Raw genomic sequence first — 14391 nt, 5'->3', positions numbered from 1 at the left:
CCCCAACTCTGCCCCCTCCTCTGAGCACCCCGCATTCCCCCTCCTCCCTCCCGCTCTGATCTTGGTTGGGGGTTGCTAAGTGCTTCCCTGCTCCCCACTCGCCCCGCAGCCCCTATGCCCTTGCCTGCCCTGCTCCTCCTCACCCTGCAGCCTCTGCACCCCCCCGCCCCTGCAGCCTCTGTGCCCCCTGCCTGCCCTGCCCCTGCAGCCTCTGTGCCCCCCCGCCCCTGCAGCCTCTGCACCCCCTGCCTGCCCTGCTCCTCCTCGCCCTGCAGCCTCTGCACCCCCTGCAGCCTCTATGCCCCTGCCTGCCCTGCTCCTCCTCGCCCTGCAGCCTCTGCACCCCCGCTCACCCGGCAGAGGGAGAGCTGCGGGCTCCACGTGGAATCAAACAGTCTGTGGGGGAGGAGGGAGCGGGGGAGGGGGAGGGGGAGGGACTCTGGCTGCTAGAGGCCCTAGTGGCTGCGAGCGGCTTTCAATCAGGCCCAGCCGTCCAATCAGCGGCGCCGCACTCCGCAGGAGGGGAAATCCCGGACATTTCTACTTCATTAGAAATCCCCCCCGGATGGCCATTTAAGGCTGAAAAAGCCGGACATGTCTGGGGAAACCGGGACGGATGGTAACCCTATGATTGATATGCTGGTGCTGGGCACCAAACTGGACACAGCCTGGGCACATTATCTGTGGGATCCTGTACTCCAAATGGCTGGTATATCAGAGCCAAGCAGTGTCACATGATGCAGGTTTCCCAATCCCATTGTTCTTTATGGGCATCCTACTACATTGTCAGCTGCTTTTCAGCTGCAGTGTGTGTGGGGGGAGAGTGTGTGACAGGGAGTGTGTGTGTGTGTGTCGAGGGTGAGCGAGAGACAGTGTGTTTTGGGGAACAGAGTGTTACAAGCATGCTGTCTTGTAAGTTCAGACAGCTGCAGGAAGCAACTAGTCCAGGGGTAGGGGAAAACCCCAACATCAGCCCCTGCCTCCCTCCCTGGGCTCTCTGCACAGCTCTCTCTCTCTCTCTCTCACACACACACACACACACCCCTCCTCTGCCTCTGTGTTCAACAGCAGGAACATTCCACATTAATGGTTTGCTTTGTGTCCCGGAGCAGATCAGCACAGCAGGCAACCGCTGTCAGAAACTGTGGTTTGAAAGGGGCGGGGCGCATGTCTCCAGGGCAGCCGAGTTCAAAACAATGAGCAGAGCAGTCACTTGAGGCATTATGGGATAGCTCCGGAGGCCAATTACAGCGCAGAGAGCAATCAAGTGTCTACACTGGCAATAGAGTGCTGGAGCCTCTGTGCAAATAGCCTGACGACTCTTGTGAGGTGGTTTTTTTGCAGCGCTGCAACTGAGGAGTTTCTGCGCACCAAGTGGCTTGGCAGTGTGCACACGCCTGCAGTTTGAGTGCAAAAAGCTGCCTTACTGCGCAGAAACTTGCCAGTGTAGACAAGCCCTCAGTCACCTGAATGCTCATCCATGTTTCATACGTGAGGTTTAGGAGGAGATGGTCTTCTTCCTTCATGCTCTTATGTGCCTCCATTAACTGAGAATCACTGGAAAAACTCCCTTTCTATGTTAGCCCATTCAGGTGATGTTTCTGCTGGCTGTTTCGTTTTGGATATGTGTAGTGTTGTGAAGGCCCATTAAAAAGGTTCATTTTGGGGAAGCTTGTCTCAGTATCAACTCCATACTTAATGTGATTTAAACTCTTGACCATTAAAGCTGAAACATGCCTTAGGCACTAGGCTAGACAGCTTTTAATTACCATATTAGGGAGTTTTTACAGGTGTTTAAATTAGCTGTAGGACTGCTCTACTCCTGTATGCAGTAGAAACATGGAGTTCCAGGTAAAAGACTAATTCAAGAAATCAAATGCCAGAGCTAGGCAATTCAAACAAAGCCTGTTCCCTAAATCATAACTAAAGCCTGTGGAATTTGTTAAAAATTAGACTTAATGCTATATATTATGACTGGATTATTTGGTAATATAAAGCACTTTTTAAATATAGATTAAGTGCAGAGTATTTTTGGATGATCAAGATAATTGTGTTGAAAATGCAATGATCTGCTTGACAAAGAAACAATAAAATACATGGTGTTTTCTAATCAAAATACACTTCCTTTGAGGTGTAATTTCATTCCCGTTGCAGTGTTCTCCACTTGAAGAATTTCTCATTAAACTACAATTGGGAAATGAATAGCTAGGGCCAATTCCTGCTCTCAGTTACACCAACACAAATCTGAACGAACTGCATTGAATTTCAGTGATGTTAACACAGATTTGCACTGGTGTGACTGAGAGCAAAATGTGGCCCAAACATATCTTTGAACTTTAAAGTTAGACATTAAGCTACACAAACTTTTATTAGCATCCGTGGGAATTTAGAGGTATTACTTTGAAGTGGAAACACTGTAAGTTACAAGAAGAATATTAATTAAAAAATCAAATATGAGAGCTACATAGTTTGAACAAAATTCTCTAGCCTCCAAAATCCATATGTATAAAAAAAATCACACAAAACAGACATCATGATTTCACTATTTCAATGGAACATCATCATCATCATGTTTCTATTATGCCTCTGGCATTTAGAGCAGTGACAAAGCTCCTCCACTCCTGTCTGTTTTTGGCAAGTCTTTCAATGGTTCCCCAGCTGTGCCCCAGGTTTTTCAGCTCAGCTTCCACAGCTCTTTGCCATGTTGTTTTCGGGCAGCCTCGTTTTCACTTGCCTCCAGGTTTCCATCTTATTGCCACTCTGGTGATGGAATCAGTTTCCATCCGAAGCAGATGGCCAAACCATCTCCACCGCCTCCTGGCAATGATGGTGCTTATATCCTCTTGGCTGCACTGTGTCAACAGATCTTGGTTTGAGATTGTTCTGGGCCAAAAAATACGTAGGATTTTTCTGAGGCGGGTTCTATGGAATGAAGACAGTATGGACATGTCCTACTTTCTCAATGGAACAGTGAGAAGAATTTTGCTTCATTTTAGTTATATCCACCTTTGTTTGAGTGCTTCAGATGAAAAAGGCAGTGTAAGCACTATATGCTATAATTTCTTTTATACATTTCTCTATAAAACGGCTGCCTATTCAAATGTGGCTGCTGATTATTATTAAACATGATTAAGAGTCAGTGGTGTGCTTGGTGCTGTTAGGAGCACAGAGCCTAAATAGACTGATGACAAAAACACGCTGAGAGATCAGAGGAAGGTTCCGTCCTTGATCGGCTGGCTTCTTCATAATAATACTTAATGTTCTGATCAGAGTGAGTGAAAGCACTTTTACTGAGGTGGGTCAGCATTTCAGGGCTTTGTGGAAGAAGGGAATTCTGAGGAGGGGTTTGAGAGAGTAGAGTATGGATTCTGGGGGCACGAGGATAAGGATTAGTGATTAGATCTGTGCAAAAAGACAGTCAGAGCAAAGGTTCAGTGCTTACTGTCATCAAGACAATGCCCCAGACTTTGTACTCAGTTTGGTCCTTTAGTAGTTTAGAGTAAATAACAGTCATGTTCTTTGTCTAACTTGGCTCGAGTCGCACAAGTATCTCAACAGTATGCGCTATAGCAACGGCCTCAATAAACACTCATTTGATTAATCAGCCATTTTAAAACAAGTTTGGTAAACATTGCACTTACCCCTTCACTGCTGGGATAAAAAAAGCTGTCCTAAGAAGTAGCACCTCATGCTGTGAATAATATGGGGGTGATAATACCACCAATGTCCTCATCTGCTGTGCAAAGTGTGCTGTACAGTCCTCCTCTGCTGTGCTTAATTTGTAACAAGATACAGGTATCATTTCTCACAGCATTTATTGTGTTTTTTCTAGCTGTAGGTTTACTATAGAAGTGTTGACATTATATCTGCAGTCAATAACTGCCCAAGAATTTAGTGGCTGAGACCAAGCTATGAAGAGAGAAGAAACAAAAATATTGTTTCCTCTAAAGTAAACATTTGTATGTGATATTATATGGCAGCTTGTGGTGACTGGTATGTACTTTAAGTGCTAAAAGGGTTTTAAGTACTTTTAAGATTACAATAAGTGGATGGGAATCTGGAACAAAGGAACATTTTCTTTATCAGGAATGGCATCAAGATTTGTTTGTTTTTTTAAGTAACCCCTCATGGACCCATTTGGAGGAAGCTGTGAAGTCTAATTAGAGACTATATGAAGCTGACATTGGGAATGTTATGGTGACAGCTGTTTCTGGCCTTTTCTGAAAGTCCACATATCTATAAATAAGAAGCCTGATTCTTTTAGTGCAATGAGTGGAACTGAATTAGGAGAGAGGTTTCAGGAGAGACCTAATCTGGGAGGACACCAGGGGCTCAAGAATGCAAGCCAGAGCGCTTCACCAAATGCTAGACACTGAGCATGCTTAATAATAAAGATCTCTTTCCTACAACTCTGCCTGCCTGCTGTATCATTTATTGCATACAAGCACATAGTAAGAGACAGTTCCTGCCCCCAAAGACCTTACGATCTAAGTAGACAAGACAAAGGAAGTATTATCCCTGTTTTATGGATGGGGAACTGAAGTACAGAGATTAAGTGACTAGCCCAAGGTCACACGAGAAGTCTGGCAGAACTAGGCCCAGATCTGACTCCCAGTCCAGTGCCTTAAACCACAAGACCATCCTTCCTCTCATTTTATAATTACATTATAATAAACATTTTTTGGTGTTTATATAAACCCTTCAATAAAGTTTGGTAAGAGCAAAAGAGACTTTTCAGAGTCAGAGTAGAAAGATTTTTCTTATGTTGTGGTAGGTGTATATCCTGTATCTTCCAAGGAGAGCAAGAGTTGCACGCATGCTGTTGTAGCAGGTCTGTCTTTTTTATGCTGTTGCAAAAGGAATTATGGTGAAGCATGTGTGGACACTGCATTTCTCTCGTGTATTATGCATTTTAGTCTGGCCTGCAAAGAGGCCTCTTGGCCAGCTCTCATTTGAGAGAGATTGTGTGCTTATTGGATGTCATAGTAAAATGAAGGCTGGACATAAAATCTGATTCCAAAATGATAACTTTAAACCAGAAGGCTCAGACTTTCACCAGTGGAAGGCTGCAGTAGCAACTTCCTGAGAACTTGAAGTCCACACCTAATTTGCCATTAAATGGAACTATTCTTATGTGGATACATAAATATGGCCTGCAGAGAGTACAGGCCTCTAGATGCCTGGGTCAAAATAGAGCATTGTATACTGGGACCTGCATTCTCAGCCATAATGAAGAAGAAAGCAGCCTAAGTGTGAATGTTAGAATTCTACAGGTTGCATTTTGATCATCCCTACTCCAAATTGATTTTCTGGTTGCCTGACACTAATGACCCAACAGTTTAGGTGGATTTTGTTCGCTATTTCTATGATTAATTAAGTATGTTCAGAGATTAGCTCCGTCTTCGCCCACTTTCAGGTATTATATTCAGGACCTTGTGCTACCAGAAATGTCATGGTTATAGAATTTGCTGCAGAATCCACCCACTGCCATTGAATAATGCTGCTTATGTAAGCTTTCATTTGAAAAAAAAATTAAGATCCTGATTCTCATTTATACTAAGGCTAATTTACACTCCTCTGGCAGCAGAAAGGGCTCTTAAAGTGGGAATAAATTACATTTACTTATATTGTAAGTACCCTTTACACTGGTAGATTGGTGTAAAGTGGCCTTAGTGTAAGTGAGAATAAGGGTTTACATTCCTGATCCTTATGCTGTCCAAGAAATCTGAATCTTCCTGAGTCTGCAGACAGGCCCAGATCCTCAAAAGGTATTTAGGTGCCTAACTGTTACTAATTTCAATGGGAGTTAGGTTACTCGCTACCTTTGAGGTTCTGAGCTAGAGATCTTGCACTTTCTGTAGTCATTTTCCCCAGTGCAAATTGAGTGTACAATGTTATTACTGGTGTGGAGAATCCTAATTTAGTAGCATTTGACATCCACCATGCAAAGGTTAAAATGACTATACAAGCTGCAAGGTAGTGGGGGATAGTTCTGAGAGAAGTGTGAACTGCCCTAATCAATTCAATGAAGTGTTCACTCTGAAACCTAGTGGTGATAGTTGAAATGTTAACATTAACCATTTAACTGCCAGTCTGTTTGCTAGAAACATTCAGCTGATAGTTAATCCATCATTGTTGAAAACAGTGGCATATGTTGGGGGAGGTGAGGGAAGGCAGCAGCCTGCTGTCAATGGTTGCTGTAGTGGGGAAGTTCCAGCCACTATTAGAGAGGCCTATTCTACACACAGTTTTTGTACTGGTATAGCTATGTGGATTAGAGGGGTGATTTTTTGCTGTAATAGTATACCAGTGCAAGCCCTAATGTGGATGCAGCTATATGAATGTAAATGTGCTTATAGATGGCTTATTCCCTTTCCTGTATGGAAATAAACTATACTGGTACAATCACATTTGCATTGATATAACTGTATTCACACAAGGGTGGGGTGGGTGGGTTGTGTGGCTTTAGCTATGCCAGTACAAAGGGGCCAACTTTTGTAGGCAAACAAGGCCTATGTCACCTAACCCTTGCCCACAAAGGGAAGGGGAAGAGGAGATACATCCTCCTCCCCAATCCCCATAAATCTCAACAGTCTGATGGATGTCAAAGACCCAAACTGCCTCCCGTGTTTCCTGAGAGCCAAAGCCACAACTGAGCCCTACCATAAGAACATAAGAATGGCCATACTAGGTCAGGCCAAAGGTCCATCCAGCCCAGTATCCTGTCTACCGACAGTGGCCAATGCCAGGTGTCCCAGAGGGAGTGAACCTAACAGGTAATGATCAAGTGATCTCTCTCCTGCCATCCAAAATCCCGCCCTCAAATCTCTGCATTTCCCCTCAAACTTTCTGTGGTAGTCACACAATGAAATTAAAAGTGTTTTGGGGGGAAAGCAAAAGATATAGATAATTTAGCACTGTACTCAGTGTAACACGGGAGTACTGCACACATTGTGCAGTTAGGAGTTCATGCATCAGAAAACCTCCATTTCAAAAACGTATTTGAATTTGCCTCAGGATTCTCATTTTGCTCCAGAAGTCAGTGCCAGAACACTGCAGAAATTAGCTGAAGAATTAAGGTCTAGTGTACCACCAAGTATACTGTGCTTTGTCCCTATAATATGCTTAACTTGGTTTACTGCCCACTCAGGGGGGAAAAGAACAACCTCATCTGGCAACTATATTGACTGCTACACTTGTTTTCATGTCAAGTTTCACATATTTGGTATCAGGATTGCATAATATCTTACATGGGTGTGAATGATTATAATCAGTAGTTTGATTACTCAGAGGTAGCTCCAGCACAGAGACTTGTCGTTATTTGGTGACTTACATTTTCTTATAAGTTACCATGTGTACAGTGTCTGGCAGTATTGAACTACTCCCGGTATCTCCAATCAACTGTAGAGATCTCCTCCCTGCTGTGGGATTAAGAAGCGTCACACCATTTTCCATAGAGAATATAAGATCTACTTGATTTTACATGACGCTGATTGCAACATCAAGGGGGGAAACACCAAAAACATAACTTTCACAAACCCCCATAAATAATCCAATCATCATTTCCCTCTGACAGCAACTGCAAACTTCCTTCTAGCAGAGCAGATTGGTGTTTTGGGATGACATGCCACTACCTGAATACATACAAGCCATACCACAAAGTTTACAGAACACTAAATACACATATACACTTAATTAAACACCCAAGCATGAAACAAAAGTGACTGTACAATACAGGCATCTGCTTGTTTCTATTTTTTCCCCTTTATAGACACTGTTTTTGTAAATGGTAGCCTAAGAGATGTGCTTTTGTTTTGACTCTAAAAAAATAATCTGATCTGTTACTTTTGGAGCTGAGTTTTCCTAAAAGCGTTTGACGGGTTTTACTATATGGGACTGAACAGACAAGGAAAGAGGAGTCTGTCATGGGCAGTGATTGGATTTGGGATTCTCTTCATGATAACTGAAGGGCCTTCCCTTTCGTTACTGGTTGCACATTTCACGAGGACAGAGCGTATTTTTAATGTCCCACTACTTAAAGAAGACTGTTCTATGCTTAGGAGTCGCGTATACAGGTCAGGACAGATGTGGAGTGCAGATGGGGCTTGCAAAGTAACACTTGAGGGGGTAACACTTTTGTCATGTGATTTCTCAAAAACAAACACCCAACAACCTAAAAACCCGCACATCAAAATGAAAGCACTATTTTCCTTCTTTTCCCCCTAAATCATGGCAGAATTCCAAACTAGCAAAGTAACATTTTATGTGAGATGCCCTAGGAATCCTGAAAATGCAGCATCAAAGTTTTAGATGAAATTTTTCAGGTGAAAAGTTCTAAAGTCACAGGAACCAGCCAGAACTTGTTAAGCTCAGGATTGCTAAATGGAAAGTTCAGCGGATCGTTGATGGAAAAAACATATAAAAAATGTCAGCTTCAGATGGTCATATTTGCTCAACCCTTTTCAGATTGCATTATCAAACACTGGAATTTATTTGACTTCCATCTATGAGTCACTCCGATACTTTGTTGCTTTTCAGCTATATAAACAATACAAAATTCCAAATTCTAAGCTACAAATAAAGATGGAATTTTGAACTCAATGCCGTTTTCATCAGTATGTTATAGTCCTAAAGTATGAACAATATTGAAGCCCTACACATAAGCAATATAGGTGCCAATCCTGTTTCCACTGAAGTTAATAGGAACAGGCCAATACTATATGAATGTTGTATTAAAGCAATGGATAATTTCACTAGGCCAGATTCTGAGAGATACTGAGCACCTGCAATTCATTAAATTCAGTTGGAATTGCAGATGCAGTACTTTTCATGATTGGATGTAATAATAATATATTTTCCTTTTAAATATGTTTTTAAGTTATTTTAAATTAGAAGTAAAAGCAAACAAGCATGTGGTGCTGATCCATTTTAAAGATCAGCCCCATACATAATATCATCCGTGTGCTATTAAAGGCAAAGCTATGGCAAAGCAGAGCATGTCAGGCTGACCCCTACATTTATAGACCTAGTCTCCAATCAGTCACCTGAGGCTGTGACCACCTCATGGAATCCATAAACCAAGCAGCATATGACCTGATTGGTATGTGGCTGGGACATCTTAATGACAGGGTCAGGTGTTGCAAGAAGTGGGGATTCAACAGTGGCATTCTTTTCTCTGAGTCACTAATAAACCAATAGGCCAGAGAGAGGACACTCTTTTACTAGAAAGACAGTCATGAATGAGACATCAAATCATGGCCATAAGCATTTTGTGGTCATTAGAGATCATATGGCTCTTTTTGCAAAATTACAGATTAGCTAGGGTTCTTCTAACCAAATTCTAACACAGGCAGTTGCATTCTGCCTATCTAAATTCCTCCTGTAGTTTGAGTTAAATAAGGTCACACCCTCTCCTAAAATGTTGGGGATTCTGGTTGTGCACTATTAAACTGTTGGGCTGTCCCACTCCAGAGATGGTCAATATTGGGCAACATGATTCCTGATGCATAATCCATACAAATAACTAGGGCTGCTAATGCAACATTACAGTTGGGAAATAATGGACTTACATGTCTCAAAATGCAACACTAAGTTTGGAACTTCCACCATAACTCTGCTCCCTTCTGCATATATCTCAAAATATAGTCTCTTTATATCCTTATGTATCTGGAAAAAATATATATAAAATGACATACTCTGGTATCCGATATACATATGTTTCTGTAGACTATCTAGAGTTAGTGAGAACTCTTTATATAACCATTGCTGGTTAAAAGCTGTTGGCTAACACAGTTGCCCTCAGTAGTTTGGTACCAGACCCAGACAAACAGTGAATTAATACTAAACATGACAACTCCTTTGACGTCATTATATTTACTACTTTGGCACCAGAGATCACCGCTGAAATGTGCTCACCCATGTACTACACTCAGCAGATAGGCTAATTTTATTATGATTTTGTCCCTTCTCCTCACTTTCAACTCCACCTAGGAACAACCCTCCAGAGAATTTTGAAACTATCTTCAGATTGTGAGAAAAGGATGGGCTGCCCATGATGGGACAGTGTTTAGAGATAATACTGAATTGGTCATGAGGTCTTAGATAAAGGATTTAGTGTGACAGAGGCTACATCTACACTGCAGCTGTGCCACTGTGGAGACGCTTTAAGCCGATGGAAGAGAGCTCTCCCATTGTCTTAATAATTCCTGCCTCCACGAGAGGCGATAGTTATGTCGGCAGGAGAAGCTGTCCCACCAACATAGTGCTGTCTACACTGGCGCTTAGGTCAGTATAACTTAAGTCACTCGGGTATGGATTAATCACACCCCTGAGAGACATAAGTTATACCGAAGTAACCGTAATGTAGAGAAGCTCTCATACTCAAGTATTTCCATACCCTTAATTAAAACTCTGCACACTTTGGGGAGGGACTTTCAAAAAGGCTCAGTGTTGGTTTAACGCTGCCACATTGAAATCAATATTAAAATTCCCACTGACTTTAATGGGAGCAGAGTGTTTCTGAAAATCCCACACTTAATACCTTGGATGGGGAGAGTTTCCAAAGGCCTTGTACTGAAAAGGAGACTTCGATAGTTCACACCCTGAACTTTAAAGGGCTGATCTCCTGCAAATCTACCCCCACTCTCCCTCCATCCTCAACATTCTGCTTTGCTCTGAGGCCTACAATAAACTTGATGACAGTTAGGCTGCTAATGTGCTGAGACCATGGCCCATCATACTGGCCAGTACGGTCTCATTATACTTCTTCCTCCCCCCCCCCACATCTATCTGTATCCCTCCATTGTTTCTTGTATTATACTTAGACTGTAAGCTCTTTGGGGCAGGTACTATCTTTGTTCTGTGTTTGTACAGCACCTAGCACAGTGGGGTCTTGACCCACGAGTAGGGCTCCTAGGTGTTATGAAACTAACGATGACATGGACAATACATAAAGTGAGAAATTAGGATGAGTTCCTGGACAATATTTCCTTTGATCTATAATTTTGTAGAGAACTGTTTCCTTCTATGTCCAATGATATCTCATTGTTAATTCTCTTAAGAGAGGAGGCCAAGAGTTCTGAGGCATTTGAAGGGAATGTTGGTATTAGGGTGACCAGACAGCAAGTGAAAAATCGGGACGGGGGTGGGGGGTAATAGGAGCCTATATAAGAAAAAGACCCAAAAATCGGGACTGTCCCTATAAAATCGGGACATCTGGTCACCCTAGTTGGTATGTAAGAGGTGGGAAAGCACTTTCCTCCATATTCACTGGAACTTCCCTGAAGTAAAATTGCCTCACGGTTAACAGATTGGGTCTTACTTCTCTTCTTATGCTATTAGACCTTCCAGTAAAAGGCACCCATCAGTTGACAAATTCCAGATCAATGGCACATCATTTTGTAGCTGCAACTATCAGAAAAGCAGAATTAGCTAAATATTGTAAAAGAAAAGATTCCCCAGAAAATATTGCTGAGGTTTAGGGCATGTCTACACTGGCAGAGTTACAGCTCCGGCAGTTACCACTCTGCTCAGAGACAGGGCCGGCTCCAGGCATCAGCCGACCAAGCACGTGCTTGGGGCGGCACCTTGGGGCAGGGCGGCGCTCGATTTTTTATTTTTTTATTTTGATTAAGTGGCGCGGCGCTCGGAGGGGAGGCGGGGGCTTCAGGCGGTGCGGCGCTCGGAGGGGGGGTGGGGGCTTTGGGTGGCGTGGTGCTCAGAGGGGGGGCGGGGGCTTCGGGCGGTGCTCGGAGGGGGGCGGGGGCTTCGGGCGGCGTGGTGCTTGGGGGGGCGGGGCTTCGGGTGGCGTGGTGCTCGGGGGGCGGGGTCTTGGGGGGGGGCGGGGGTTGGCGCAGTGTGGCGCTCGGAGGGGGGGTGGAGGCTTCGGGCGGCGTGGCGCTTGGAGGGGGCGGGGCTTCGGGCGGCGCGGCGCTGGGGGCGGCGGGGATTTTGGCGGGGCGGTGCTGGGGGGGGGGTACGGCGGGGCGGCGCTCTTCTTTTTTGCCTGGGGCGGCAAAAAAGTTAGAGCCGGCCCTGCTCAGAGAGCGCTGAAGGGAAACCGCAGTTGTGTGTTCACACTGTCAGCTGCCTGTGCAATAGCATGTTCTCACTTGCGGCACTTGCAGCGGTATTCGGAACGGTGCACTCTGGGCAGCTATCCCACAGAGCACCTCTTTCTCTTCCGCCGCTAAGAGTTGTGGGAAAGCAGTGGGGGACACGGGGCATCCTGGGTCCTGTCCCAATCCCCCGTGATTCATTGCTTCGCATCCCAGCAATCCCTATGCTTCCATCCGCATTTGGCACCATCTTTCAACGGTTTGTGTACGCACGCTCTGCTCTGCCTCTTTAGTCTGCAGGAATGGATCCTGCACTGTTGACCAATATGCTGCTCGCTCTCACTAACACGTCACGAGTGGCAGTGGAGTTATTCCTTAAACTACAAAGGCCAGGGGGGCCCCCACCCAGGGCAGCCCACCCAAGGGGGTGCCGTGCCCAGGGTTTGGATTCCCAGCTGACCTGCCAAGAGCCAGCTGGGCTGACGGAGGCGGCAGGCAGGTGAGCAACAGCGGGGAGGGAGAGAGACCCGAGCTGCAGAGGGCTGTTGGACTATCAGCCCTCAGAGCCAGGTAACTCCTCTGGAGCAGGACTGCCCCTCCTCTGCCCTGCTTCATGTGTGCAGCCGCTGCTGTTCCTGTCCCCACCCTTCCTCCCCAGAGCCGCCCCTGGCCACTCCAAACTGGGGGCGTGCTCCTTTCTGCTCTGGGGGTGGGGGCTGATGTTGGGGTGTCTCCCTTCCTGTCACGTTATTGATTTGAACTGGGACCATATAGAACATGGTTGAAACCAAAGTCCTGTAGTGGCACCAAATCTTGTATAAAGGGGGTCAAATGAGGTGTCTAAGACAAGGTTATGGGTTGCTGGTTATGATTATGCTGTCTATATGTGTGTATCAATTTTGTAGTTGAAGTTATGAATATTGGCTCTATACTGTCTGTATTTCAAACTTATGCTATGCTTCTGGGAAACACCCCAGACAAGTTGGTGTTAGCTCTGCCTAGCCTGCTTGATGGCCCATTAAGGACCATCAGCTATACAATTGACCCATGGAGAGAAGGCAGATACACCTTGTAACTCAGCAAAGTATGCAGGAACTTGCCCATGTGACTCCAGACTCCATTTTGCTGTAATTTTCCACAGTAAGAACAAAGAGGTGTTCTTACACCTGGAAAAGACTATAAAAGGCTGATGCCTCATCTCCATCTTGTCTTCAATCCTGCTTCATACCTCTGGAGGGACTTTGCTACGAATGGAAGCTCTACACAAAGGACTGATGACCCATCCCAGCTGGGGATGTACTCCAGAGACTTGATTTAAACCTGCAGTTTATTTCATCACTGCTACAAGCCTGAATCAAGAACTTTGCCATTACTGTATGTAATTGAGTCCATTTAACCAATTCTAGCTCTCATCTATATCTTTTTCCTTTTATGAATAAACCTTTAGATTTTAGATTCTAAAGGATTGGCAACAGCGTGATTTGTGGGTAAGATCTGATTTGTATATTGACCTGGGTCTGGGGCTTGGTCCTTCGGGATCGAGAGAACCTTTTTCTTTTACTGGGGTATTGGTTTTCATAACCATTTGTCCCCATAACGAGTGGCACTGGTGGGGATACTGGGGAAATGGAGTGTCTAAGGGAATTGCTTGTGTGACTTGTGGTTGGCCAGTGGGGTGAGACCAAAGTCGTCTTTGTCTGGCTGGTTTGGTTTGCCTTAGAGGTGGAAAAACCCCAGCCTTGGGCTGTAACTGCCCTGTTTTAAGCGATTTGTCCTGAATTGGTACTCAGTTGGGTCCCGCCAGAACCAGCATCGTTACACTTCCCCACACCCCTGTACCCGATTTCCACTAAGCTGGGGTGATGGGACAGGGGGAATCTGTGTGTCCTGCCTCTCTGGGTCTGGAACTGCTGGCAGCTGCTTGTGTCTAAACATGCCTTCAGGCTCCTGACTCTGAGTGCTTTCTTAAAGAGACAGCACGCTCATACACTCACTCAGGCACACACACACTCCCCTCAACACACACACACAGTCCCCCCCCAACACACACACCAGGGCTCCCTGCATCCAGGTCACTTTCCCCACCTGGGCTGTGCTGAGGCATCAGGAGCTGCTGCTCTCCTGCCCTCCCCTTACACAGCCCGCAGGGAAAGTGACCTGGATGCAGGGAGCCCTGACCTCGCTCCTTGCTCTCCCCCTCACAGCCCCCTAGGGCTGCGCAGGGTGGAGGAACAGCAATGCCAGCTGCTTTGTGCATCCAGGTCCGTTTCCCCATGTGGGTGCAGGAGGAAGCTGCAGGGGTTAGAGGCAAAGGGGGCACAGTGCAGGGGTTAGG

Source organism: Emys orbicularis, chromosome 3 (assembly GCF_028017835.1).
Source record: "Emys orbicularis isolate rEmyOrb1 chromosome 3, rEmyOrb1.hap1, whole genome shotgun sequence".
Classification (NCBI taxonomy): domain Eukaryota; kingdom Metazoa; phylum Chordata; order Testudines; family Emydidae; genus Emys; species Emys orbicularis.
This window is presented reverse-complemented; position numbering follows the sequence as displayed.